The 13,942-nt window shown below is 33.2% G+C and overlaps 1 protein-coding gene across 6 annotated transcripts in view; it reads right to left on the bottom strand.

The window, feature by feature from the left end:
• ADD3 (adducin 3) overlaps nucleotides 1–13,942 on the bottom strand; it is a 161,229-nt gene that overhangs the window by 49,758 nt on the left and 97,529 nt on the right. The window contains exon 1 of one of the 6 annotated variants that reach the window (XM_051981375.1): nucleotides 8,589–8,988. The exons of the other annotated variants lie outside the window; for them this stretch is intronic. The gene's annotated coding sequence lies outside the window, so the exon portion shown is untranslated. Of the gene's footprint in view, nucleotides 1–8,588; nucleotides 8,989–13,942 lie in introns of those variants that run through there. 6 annotated transcript variants of the gene reach the window in all.

Raw genomic sequence — 13,942 nt, 5'->3', positions numbered from 1 at the left:
CTCCCTTTAGATACCACTATGCTAAATGCTAGGTTATTTTCTATCATAATCATTAACTCTTCTAATATAATTTCTCTCTCTCTCTCTCTCTTTGTTTCTAAGAAATATCTGAAATGTTATCACCACAAAAATTAAATCTTTTATTTTACTCTAATTCTTTAAGATATACATATATGTTTTTCCAAGACTTTAACAAATTCAAATTTTATTTTAGGAAAATTAAGTTGAAATTTCAGGAAATGTCAGATTAGCAGTGACTTTAGAAACTTCTAATTCAAATCTTTATCTTCCAGATGAGAAAAGTGAGGCAAAATGACAATGCTAACTTAGTTTCAGACAAATCAAGTGTCTCAGTTCAGTATTTTAACTACTTCACTTTGATATCATATTAGACATTTTTTATCCACTTGGTTCTCTTTACCTCACAGAGTTGTTGTTGAATTAAAGTTCAGTCCTTGCCCCTATTCCTAAATACATTTATTTAATGCCCAAATGCCTTTTCCTCACTGAGTTTTCTTCCCTGGTTGGAGATTTCTCCCATTTGGGCATCCTGACTGCTCACAGGACTTGGAGGAGTTGGAAATCACCATTTCTATCCTCCTTACTTTCTGTCGAGGTGGACTTAAATACCTCTGGCCTTGCCAAATTTCTGACTTGTACCTTTCTTTTCTTTTATGTGTTGTTTTCCCCAATTAGAATGCAAATCTGAAAACAGGAGCTATTGCCTTTTCTCTCTTTATCCCCAGCACTTTTAGTGTAGTATTGGGTGCAGAGTAAGTACTTAATAAATATTCATAAATTCATTTATTCAATTCATTCTATGGGGTCTGGGTACTACATTTTCTGGGAAAATGTGGACAAGTTAGGCTTTGTCAAGGGAATGCTGACAAGAAAAGGATTGTGAGAGGACTCAAAACTATATCATATAATTATCAACTGAAGAACTTGAGGAAGTTCTTAGACAAAGCTTAGAGAAAGGAAGACTCCCAGGCAACAATAGGTGAAGTCTCTTCAAATATCTGAAAGGCTGTCACATGGAAGAAAGTTTAGACTTGTTCTGCTTAGGCTCAGGGGAACAATATAGGTAGAAGTTGCATGTAGAGAGGTAAATTTTGTTTTAAAAAAAAATCCTATTAGGACTATCCAGAAGAGTTTGCCTTAGCAGGCAGTGAATAAAAACCTCATTTATGCAGGTCCTTAAGTGACAAACAGATAGCCATCAGTTAGGAATGCTAAAGAGATAGTTCCTTTTCAAGTATACATAGGGAAGGCAAGATGAACTTGAAGATCTCTCCTGACTCTCAATTTCTAGAAATGGTATATACCTCATTGAACAAGCACAGCTAGGTTACATTTGGATTTCTAATAATCATGGTTCAATGTAGTAGATACTAGGCATATGCCATCCGATTCATATCCCTAAAGTTAATTTTTTAAAATGATATTTTCAAACTAAAATAATAACAATTACATATAATATGGCACAGCTATAAAATTGTTACAAATACTGAAGTCAAGCTCCTTTTACCTTTTTATTACCTCTTCTACATCAGTGCTTTTAAAAAAACTCTTGTCTTTGTTGAACAGTATATGTACATGTTCATATTTTATAGCAAAATCTAGATTCTAATATTAATTCCATGATAAAATTCATCATCCCTCCAAAAGGACACTGGCATCTGAATGGTACAGACTTAGCCAATCTCTTTTTCTTAATGCATTAACATATTTAAGAAGGATGTTTCATTATTGCACGTAGAATTTTTGGCAAATATTAAACCCTCGAGCTGGACTTGTAGGCCAAAAAATTCTCATAAAATATTAAATTGTTAATCATCTTGTAAAAACTGATATTGACGACTCATTCAGAATTTACAGGAAAATAGACATGACTGTCAACATTAAAAGATTCTAAGTTAACATATATTTTCAAAAATAGGAAAAATACTGACTACTTGACAGCAAATATGTCAGAAGAAATGAAAAAGTTCAGCTAGTCATATACTTTGTGTATATGACACAAAATATAAAAAGATTGTTTATATAACAAGGTATAAAAATGTTAAGTAGGTACTTGTTAGGCTGACAAATCACATGGCCATCTGATTCAGAGGCAAAAGAATATTGGCTTCTGATTAATGTCTTGGATTTATTCATCTCCTTTTTTTCTTAACGTATTAGTAGACCTAAAGAGTATTTCATTATTTCGACATGGACAAAAGAAGCAATAATTGTCTTCTCTACTTGGGAAGTGACACAACAAAACAAAGAAATCATGACTTGCTTAAAATGTTAAAGGAAATATTTGCACATCTGGAAGTAATATCTTTTATTAACTTTTTCAAAAACTTTTACATAGTATAAAATGGTAAAAATGAATTGGTAGGCACTTAAGGGGTTTAAATAACTAGAAATATTAAAACAGAAGAATATTTTCCAAAGAAGTATGTTTTCTAGTCATCTAAATTACAGAATGATCTAGAATTTTCTTCAATTATTCCTAATATGAATTATTGGATAAACAAATATGAACTGAACATCGAAAAATAGTCTTGTAAAATAATGGGCAAAAATAATTGACCACAGAGTCAAATCCCTGAAGTCTGCTGCAGTTTCCAAAAACATATGAACATAGTGCTCTTTTGCCTCCTTTCCTCCTAAATATTGTGTGCTGCTTATACCCCTCAACTCTCAATTATCTAGAACATTGATCCTCTAGAAATATAAAGGAAAAAAAAAGGGAAAGTTTATGGAGAATAATGGATTGATTACTCAAATGTGCCTTCCAGACATTTAATTTTTCTTATTGAATCCCCTGGTATCAAGTGAAGTCTTTAAAACTGAGATCCAGGAAACGATCCAGAACTTGACAGCTCATGATAAATGAGAGGTTATAAAAAGTGACTCACTATGGATTATGACTTTTAAAGATAGATTCATTGCCTTCAATTTCTGAAGCTATCTTAAATCTTGACTTCTTTACTATTTGATAGACCTTAAGGGCAAAAAGCTATTCTTTACTAGAAAGCAACAAACCTTTACATATTTTATAAACAAATCCATTTCATCATTTAATACTATACTTTGAACATTCAGAAGTTCCAATTTTAACCAAAAAATTCATTCATTAAATTTTCTTGAACAACATTTATACTTAAACTAAATGTCCTATAAGCTTTCAAGAAAAATGTGCCAAAGTGAGTAATTAGAAAAAAAATATGAAAAATGTGTTTCTCAAAATTCTTGATACAAGGATTATTTGATGATTCTAACACTCTACCCCTTGATTCAAGTGGGAATTCTTTTGCCATTTGGGGTGGGGTGGCAGGAATCATATGTAAATCAATTCCAAGGAAAGCTGAATACTAAGAGTGAAATCATTTTATAAAATAAAGCAATATAGCCTGAGAATACAGAGAACCAATCTTACACTGTGAATACTATCTCTTCAGTCTGGAAGTTTTTTTTTATTCAGTTGTTCTTCAGTCACTTCTGCCTGTTCATGATCCATTTGGAGTTGGCAAAATGATTTGCCATTTCCTTCTACAACTCATTTTACAAAGGAAGAAACTGAGGCAAATCGTGATTTGCTCAGGATCACCCAACTAATAAGTATCTAAGGCCAAATTTGAACTGAGGAAGATAGTCTTCTTGATTTCAGGCCTGCCACTGTAAATATTCAACTAAACAAGTAATTACTGAGTAACTCCTACTATGTACAGAGAATAGTAGAGAAAAAAGAAGAAGGGTATGGGATTTATCTTTGTCTCCAAGAGGCTTTTTCTTTGAATGAATTGAAATATTATTAAAACAAGTGAAAAAAAATATGATTAAATGCCAAGTGTCTACCTAATCTCTTGTTTCAGATTTCCTAGCTAAAGAATTTAGTTTTAACAACTCTGTTCTAAAAAATCCAGTTGAAAGAATCAAATACAAAATTGTTAGTAGCTAAACATTTCAATACACTAAATCAATTTAATTTAAAAAAGAATCCCAGTGGTCAGATTTTTATTGGCTTCAAGTCCATCTTTCTGGCCCTAAGCCCTGAAGATTCAAACTATTAATTCAATACAATAATGATCCTTGTTACAAAACATATGATAGTAGAATTTCTTAACCACCAAAAACAACAACAAAAATCACATGTGTAATAATGTATTATAGGAATGTCATAATGGTTATAACAAGTTCACTGAAAGAAATGTCTTCCAGTTTCAGAGATCCTCTGAGTCATCATCACATATGATAATACTATTTTTGTACATGAATGACCAATTTGGTTTAAAACTCTAAATTTTTTTAGTTATATCAAAAGGATGTCCATTCTAATATCAGCATCTTCTACTATTGAATAACTATATAAAATTCATTCAATGCATACAAAGTATGCATTTGCAGATATTTTCAAAATCAACTTTTCAGAAATGATAAAGAAATGAATTACAGATTAAATATCTGATATGTTTAGCAGCAATGAAACATGGATAGCTTCTACAATGGCATGACCTTTGCAAACTACAGTGTTAGACTGAGAAGCAGGTTTCCATGGAAATCTGAAATAAATATGAATGTTCTTGTCACATCAGATTTCAAACAGAAATTTCTTTGTGAAAATTTATGATAATCTACTGTGAAAGCCAACCACATACCCAAGTTGTGATGGATGGCCTCTTCCATCTATATCATGTTGGAAATATTTCTCTTGATTTTGGAATATGCAAGGTTGGTTATGAACCTAAAATCATTACAAAGTACATAGATATCACAATATTAAAGGAATGTGTTCTGATTAATACAATGCATTGCTATTTTAAGTAGATGCAACAGTACACGTTAGACTAATGCCATTGTTCTGTATGTTAAGTATAAACAAAAGTGAATGTTTAATGAATAAATATATGAAGAAAATACAACCTCAAACAGTACAACATTATACATTTTAATTAACATGTCCCCATTTCCTAAGTGAATGACTATAGGTAAGTCACTTCAATTTTCTTTTTTAGTTTCATTATTTTAAAGTGGATATTACAATAATAGGCACACTAGCTATCTCACATGTTTTGAAGAAAATACGTTGAAAACTTTATAAAATTATGCAAACATGAGATCGTTTTTAGAGTTATCTTACATTATTAATCAAAATTGAAAGTAAATTTGTTACCATCTTTCATTTAATTTCTGGTATAATTTAACTCTGACAAATCACTCCTTCAGATGTTTGAAGTTGCCTGTGTTTAAAGTATAATAGGGGCTTCTCTTGGATGTCAGCAAAATATCTGTAGAAGAGTACATGACAACTTGCAACTTCAGCATCACACTTATCTTTTCATTCTCTTCAAGCACTGTTTTTTTTTTTTTTTTTTTTTTGGTAAACTTTCACAAAAAATATCTCTTGTGTAAGACCTCTTCTCCTAACCCAGTGCAGGTGCTCTTTACTATAGGCAATAACTTTCTGGTCTCCCTGACTGAAGCCTTTCTCTCTACACTAATCCATCCTACACTCAGCTGCCAAAGTGATTTTCTAAAGAACAGGTCTGATCATGTCATCCCCTACTCAGAAAATCTTCCTATTGTCTCCAGGATCAAATATAAAATGCTGTGTTTGGTGTTTAAATCCCTTTGTAAACTGGTCCCTTTTCTACTTCTCCAGTCTTTTTGCTGCAAATTTCCTCCTTTCATGTACTCCAGGATCCAGCTACCCTGGCCTGCTGTTTTGTTCCTTCTTGCACATGTATTCTATCTCCTGACTCAGTGCCTTTCTCAACTCTTGGACTCTTTTCTGGTCTCCTTCCAGGTTCCACTTAAATCCCACCTTTTGTCATACTTTTCCTAGCGACTATCTCTGATTCTTCATGCTGGTGCCTTCTTTCTGAGGTAGCTTTCTATTCACACATACATATCTGAAATGAGCATAATTATTTTCAAGCTTCAAACTTAGAATGTGAACACCTTGAAGGTAGGGACTGAATTATTGTCTTTCATTGCACTTCTAGCACTTACATGATGCTGGACACAGAGTAAATAATTAATAAATGTTTCCTGACTAACAAAAATACCCATCTAAGGCAGCTTGGGAGGCCCAAGAGAGTGGAAACATGAAAGGCTAAAGCAATGGATTTAATCACCAATCTATTATTAAGATTTAAAAATTAAAATACTATTTGACAATTTTGAAGCAGCAGATGCTAGGCACTACAAGGGACAAAAATATCTAGGCTCTCCTAAAGCTTCATTGAAAATCAAAATGAAGTGAAATGCTACAAGGATTAAAAATTGTCTAATCCACTTTCAAGAATGAATACAGAAAGGTGAATAGATCAGGACAAAGAGTGACACTCTGCAGGAAGATTTCCTAAAAATGTTTACTCCACGCAGGAAGAAGAGGTACAGCACAGCAGAAAAGACAATGTGCCAAGTATCAGAAAGCCTAGGGTTTGCTCAAGTCACAAGCTCCATGAGCTTTGGTTTCCTCATCCATATGATGGATATAAGAACATTCACATTTCCTATTCTACAGAGTTGCTGTGAGGATTAAATGATATCTGCAAAAACATTTTGTAAAGTTAGAGTGCTATGTAAATAAGAGTTTCATATGAGATATGAAGTCTATGGAGTAAAATCTCATAATAACCTGGAAGAAAGGTCTTAGCACATAACAATTTCTTTAATAGAATTCAATTCAACAAGTTATTAATAACCCATGCTGTACAAGGTCCTACACTCATACTGAGGACATAAAGACAGTTTAGGATATAAACACAAAATGTGTTTAACAGTTAAATCCAAAATGTTGTACTTTGATTCATAGTTAGGAAACTCTTTAAGGAATGTGTGATCGATACTTTTGTAAAACAAAGGATATTTTTACAAAGTCAAAAGCTACCCATCATTTACCTTCTTTTTAAAGTTTTGAAACAAAATATGTTTTGTAATTCTGGAGCCTGGTAAAGGTGAGACTTTGGCAATTTTTTTTTTTTTAAGGGAAAGCCCACTTAAAATGAGAAATCCATTATAAAATTAAAATTTGCTGAAGAATCTACATTCTAAAATTCTAGACATTAGGAAAATAGACTGAGTAGGAGGAAGTCTTCTAGATTTTAGGGTCTGTTCCTTTTTTGTTGCTGTTTAGTCACTTTCAGTGATGTCGGACTCTGTGATCCCATTTGAGGTTTTGTTGGCAAAGATACTATACTGATTTGCTATTTGCTTCTCCAGTTCATTTTGTAGATGAGGAAACTAAGGTAACACAGTGAAATGACTTGCCCAAGGTCATATAGCTATTAAGTGTGTGTGGCTGGACTTAAACTCTTGGCTCAGTACTACCCACTGAGACACCTAGCCACCCTTGTTCTTACTTAACTCCTCCTCACTTAACTCTGTAGTAATCGAGTAAATGCTCTCTAGCAATGTCAAGAAAAATAAGCTAACCATGAAAAGTTCTGCCTGGCACATGAATAAATTTCCTTTTTATAATTCCTTTATTAATATTGAGTTACTATCATTCTTTTTTAATTTATAGTATATATTTTATTTCTTCCCAATTATATGTTAAAACAATTTTTAAACTTTTTTTTAAGTTTTGAGTTCCAAATTCTATCACTCTCTTCATTCTTCCCAGATATGGTAAGCAATCAGATATAGGTTATGCATGTGCACCTCATGTAAAACAATTCCACATTACTCATTTTGTACAAGAAGACTTAAAAAAATAAAAAGAAAAAGAATAATAGCATACTTCAATTTATATTCAAACAATATAAGTTCTTTTTCTGGAAGCAAATAGTATGCATCACCAATCCTTTGTGATTGTCCTGGATCATTGTTTTGTGGAGAATAGCTAAGTCATTCACAATTCTTCATTGAATGTTATATAACATTCTCCTGGTTCTGTTCACTTCATAATGCATCAGTTCGTGTAAGTCTTTCCAGATTTTTCTGAAATTATCCTGCTTGTCATTTCTGATAGCACAATAATATTCCACTACAATCATATACCATAGCTTATTTAGCCGTTCCCCAACTAAGGGAGTTTCTCTTCGATTGCCAATTTTTAGCCACCACAAAAGAGCTGCTAAAAATTTTTCTGGGGGGTACAAAAGGTGCTTTCCTCATTTTTAAATATCTTTGGGATATAGATCAAGCAGTGGTATTGTTGGATCAAAAGGTATACATGGCTTTATAGCCTGTTGGGCAAATTTCCAAATTGTTCTCCAGAAATAATATTTTTGAAAGAATATAGCTTATATCTTTACTTAAATGACTACATTCTCCTATTTTTAGGAGTTTTATAGATGCATATTCATGGCTAACAACTTAGATTATCACATGGATGTTCTTCAATAAGTATGGTTATAGATTCCAAAATTTTAGACTAATTCTTAGGATATTTTTTATAATATGAATGCTTTTCTTTCAGGCTTTTCTGGTCATCTATTTGAGACAATATACTGCGACTCAGCTACTTATTTACATCCACTCACACAGTCCTACAGTTCATCTGATTGTCTTAAATAGATGTGAACTTGGATTCTGACTTTTTTTGAGGCTTCCTAAAACTAAAAATTACAAGGAAATCACTACAGTACCTGTTTAGCTGATCTCCAAGCTCAAATAAAATATTTTGCTAACAAACAAGATGGAGCAGGAACGGGCCTAGGAACCTTTAAATCATCAGCAGCACTGGCAGTTTCTAGACTTTTCAGCCCAGAGACACCAAAGAAGCCTTGGAAGGTTGGCAGGAATGGTTTATCAGTAGGGTAAGAAGGCCTTGGGGAGCTAGCAAACCATAATGGGCCTGAGCAGTGGTGATTGTAACAGCTTCCAGAGGTCTCAGCAAATCAGCTGAGAAGGACTTGGGCTTTAGCACATTAGATCTCATAGCTCACCCCACTGGGGGTGGGGACACTCCTCACAATTCCAGGGCAGACAAGGGTTTGTGATCAAGTCCCTAGAAGGAGCCCTGAAAACAGCTGCACAAAATGCCTGAAGCTGAGCTACCCTCCACCCTAGAAACAGAGTCCTACTTTAAACAAAGAATTAGAAGTCAAGTAATAGGCTAGGAAAATGAGACAATAGAGAAAGATTCTGACCATAGAAAGTTACTATGGTGACAAGGAAGATCAAAACACACATTCAGAAAATAAAGTCAAAGCTCCTACATCCTAAGCCTCCAAGAAAAACAAAATGGAGAGCTTACTAGTATAAATGAATGGATGTTCAGTAGACATTAAACTAGAGATGTCTAAAACAAAATTCATTAATCCTTAATCCCTACCCCCATTTACTATTATAGAAGGTAAAACTATTTTCCAAGTCCCTAAAACTGGATTTTCTTAAAATATAGGCCTAACAATCATTCCCCTATTCAATAAACTTTAGTGGCTTCTTATAATGTCTAGGATCAAATACAAAATATTCTATTTGGCATTCAAAGCTCTTTATAGCCTACCCTCTTTCTTCTTTTTTAATCTTATTCCTTATTCCCCCACAGATACCTTTCAATTCACTGACATTGACCCTCTTGGATTCTCCATGAACTCTCATTTCTGGACATTTTTTGCTGTGTGTCTCCTATGCCTGCAAGGTGAACATTCCTCTGTCTACTTATTTTCCCACTTTCCTTTAAGCCTCTACTATTATCCTTTTTGTTTGTTTGTTTTGGCAGTACTTTTCCAACCCTCTTAATTTTAGTGCCTCCCTTCTGTTAATTATTTTTTATTCATCCAAATTCTATTTATTCACATACTTTGTTTTGTATATTTGTTTGCATATGATGACATCTCTGAGCCATTGCCCTCCCGCCCCCGTCCCCACCCTCGGCATTCAATAGTAAGTCTTTGGGGCAAGACTGTCTTTTGCCTCTTTTTATATCTCTAGCACTTAGAACAGTGCCTGGCATATAGTAAGTGCTTAATAAATGTTTTCTAATTGATAGGTTATTGTTAAATATTTCCATCCTACTTTTGAATTTTATTGTAGAGTACTTTGTAATAGGGAAGTGCTATAATACTGATTAAGAATCTTAGTGATAGCATTTCTAATATTATAATCAATGGTTTCCCTACATTTTAGAAATAAAAGGCCAGATCATCCAAAGAAAGAATTCTTATAAATAGCATAGCATCTTGCATTCTCATATCAGAATTCAAGAACAGGATTCTAATTCCATTATCAATTTTCCAAATTTTACTTCCTGAAAAGAAGGGATAAAGAAGACCAAAAATTTTCTGCATAATTTACATAGAGCCAGTAAAAAAATTAGAAAGTTTTGAATCAAACTATTCCTGAGAATATACTGAGTGGGAAAACTGACTCTGTGAATAAATAGGGTAAACTGGGGCAAAGAATCAGGAGCAAATCCTAGAAACTGGGTTAATCATTATTTAACCAGCTTGGCCAGTTATTCAAGGTAGACAAGGCAATCAAAACTATGACATTTCAAATTGGTTAAAGAGGACAGGAAAAGACCACAAAAATGTAAGGTCATCGAAAGTACAAAAATCTTTTTGTTTTCAAATTGTGGCATGACAGACAAAAAATTATTGTCATATCTTTTTTTTTTTCTTTGAAGATGAGATCATGAGCATTTTTTTAACCAAACATGTATATCTGGGAACTGTCATAACAAACTGTTAATAATTTTTGTATAGTAGCCTTGAGGCCAACAATTTAGACTAGATGTATTAGAAATATAAGACAAATAATTGAGACTAGATGTAACTGGATGTAGTTAAAACTAGTAGAATGACTAAATCCAAAGAATGATGGGAAATGGATTAATGTCAACACAGAAAGAAGTTACTAGTGAATGTTTCAGGGTTCTGCCTTTGGCCCAGTATTATTCAATATGTTTATCAGTAATTGGGATGGAAATATGGATGTTATGCTTATCAAATATGTGTAGGACACAAGTTGAATGACAGACTAAAATACAAAAAGATCTTGAAAGGCTAGTATAGTAGGTCAAATCTAATAAGATAGAACTTAATGGAAAATTCCATATATATATTCCATATATAATTGATAAATACAGCATGGAGGAGGTCATAGCTAAAAAGTTTAGTGGAAAAAAAATAGGAGTAAGTTTAAAATAAGTCAACAGTATGGCATGGCATTGAAAAAGCTAAAGAAATCTTAGGCTACATTTACAAAGGGCAATGTACAGTAAGAAATCCTGCTGCATTTGGCTCTAATCAGAATATATCTGGAGTACTGTGTACAATTTAGGGCACCACATTTTAAGGATAATGAAAAACTGAAGTACATTCAGAGTAGGATGACTAAGAGTAAGAGGTAAAGAATTTGCCAAATGATGATCAGCTGGAGGAATTAGGTATGTTTAGCCTGGATTTTTTTTTTTTGGGGGGGGGGAGGGAAGAGGGGAAGAAAGGAAAGAACATGATAATAATCTTCAATTTTAAAGGACTGTCATATAGAAGCAAAGATTAGACTTTTTGGGGGGGGAAGGGGAGGAGTCAGGACAAAATGAAGAGCAGTATGAAAAAAGTACAAAAATGGAGATTTCAGCTTGATACAAGGAAAACAAATTCCTAACACTTAGAACTAGCCAGAAGTGGAATGTGTAGTCTTCAAGTGGAAGATGCAAAATTACTTATTGGACACATTATAGAAGAGATTGCTGTTTAGGTATGAATTAGACTTGATGGACTCCTATATTCTTTCAAACTAATAATCTGTGATGAATCATATAAAAATAATGCTGCCATGTGAAAAAAATGAAACTATTAGATCAATCTACAAACATCTGATCACTACTCTGTGTAAAGTTGTATAAGAATAACTTTAGTTCCAATATATAAAAAGTTAACAATGCTGGCTAATATATGCAAAGTGCCAAATAAACCAAATAAAGACAGGAGATAAAGAGATCACTTTGAGAAGTGTTAATCAGGAAAGGGAACACAGAAATGGCATCTCAATTGTACCTTGAAGAATCCAAAATCAATAAAATAAGTATGGACTAATTTAGGGGCAAAGGTGGTGAATTCTTTCAATTAATCAATCTACATAATCTCATATAGTTCTCTGGTCAACACATTTGAAAGATGGGTAATTAATTAGGGATGCTAAAAAGAAATGCAAGAACTACATATATGAAGTTATTATATATTATTAAAATGATAAATGACCACAAATTAAGAGTTGAATTATCTTACAAAGCTATGAAGCAAACAAACAAACAAACAAACACGCTTAAAAGAGACAGGTGAAAATTTGTGTTTCTATAGCCTCAGAGAGCCAGCATTAAATACTAATTTCTCGGAAGACAGACAGCGTGGCAGAGAGCTTGTTCTACTTAGTACCTTGTTTCAGGTTCTGGCCTAAAACATCTTCTTGTAAGATCAGATCAATAATCTATCAATTCTAATGAGTTAGCAGTTTGTAAAGATTCCAACATCAGAGCAGGAAGAAGTTGGGACATTTGTTAGCTGTGTGACCTCAAGTAAGTCACTCGAGTTCCCTCAACTTCAGTTTCCCTATTCCTGAAATGGGAATGGGAATAATAATAATGTCTGATATATTTCCCTCAAAGTGTTGTTGACAAGTTGAAGAGAAAGTAGATTTTTTTAAGGGAAAAAAACCCAACAATTCTTGCTATAATTAGGTGTCTCAAATTAAATTTAAATAGAGGCCATAAGTGTATCAGAGTACTGTAATTAAGGCATTTTGCTCTCACAAGAAATTTTGATAGGGGCTACTACTATTCAAACTTCTGAGGCTTCTTATTTTTAAGTACACACAAGTTATGCTTATAAGAAGAACTTGAAATGACTTAATTTTATAGAAAAGTTTAGGAAATGATTACAGTAAGCCTCTCAAAGTTCATCATTAACTTAAGCACTTTTTTCCCCTTTCCTCTAAAAAAAAATTGTCAAGGACTTTTTGCTTAGCAGTTACTAATGTTTAAACTGATTCTGAAGCCGACTCAAAACTTTCTTTTGGGATACTACTTAAAACAAAGTAAATATTGGCTTAGTTATGACACTTGTTCCAATACTTTAATAACCTATTGTTCACAGCAGTTGCCTCAGCGAGATAATACATTGGGGGGAAAAAAAAGCATTTCCTGGGAGGAAGTGAATTCCCACTATGTGTCACAGGTTCCTGGCCAAGAGCTGTTCACCATAGGAGAAATAATAGTCCTCTTCTGAGATTGCATAATAGGAGTGATGTGATTCTTTTCTTCTCTCTTTTATTTAAAGTTTTCTTTCTTTTGCTTCAATTAAAACTATTGTCTGTTTGGAAGACTTTGATTTTGCTGAAGTGTTTTGTTAAAACAGCTTCAAATGTTTTAGAGAAAGTTTGTTCAACATCCTGCAGACAGCAGCATCCTGTATATCTTAAGCAAGCTATGGGAATTTCCTCAGCTGTAGTAATAATACCACAAAGGCTAGAATGACAACAAAGGCACTATCGGGTTGGGTCATCAAAGCCTAGAACAACCATTGGCAAGCTACCATTTAGGGAGAATAATAGTTTTTAAAATTAATCGAACATACTAGGCACAGCTGTTCCAACAAGATTTTTAATCTCATAAATGTATTTTAGCAGATGATATTCAAATAAGTGGACCCAAGCTTCACTTAATTGTTTATTTCTTTTTAAAAAGTGGAGCTGAGAGAAAATAATGTCACTAAGATATAAAAATGTTGAAATCAAGGATGAATCTCCAGGGTAATTGAAATTGCCCTAAAAGGACACCAGAATTATTAACTATGCCAATTCATAATAAAATTTTCATTGAATTTTTTTTTTATTGTTTTCTTAAACCAATGCTTAGAGGGAGATCTTTCTATTGAGTACTACTGCCCAAAGGAGACCTGGAAAATTACCACATTGAAAGAAACAAAAGAATGTTATTTTAGTAGCTGGCATAAGGAATTTGTGGCAGAGAACCTAGTACTGGATGTTATGTTAT

The sequence above is a fragment of the Antechinus flavipes genome, chromosome 2 (genome assembly GCF_016432865.1).
Source record: "Antechinus flavipes isolate AdamAnt ecotype Samford, QLD, Australia chromosome 2, AdamAnt_v2, whole genome shotgun sequence".
Lineage (NCBI taxonomy): Eukaryota > Metazoa > Chordata > Mammalia > Dasyuromorphia > Dasyuridae > Antechinus > Antechinus flavipes.
This window is presented reverse-complemented; position numbering and strand designations above follow the sequence as displayed.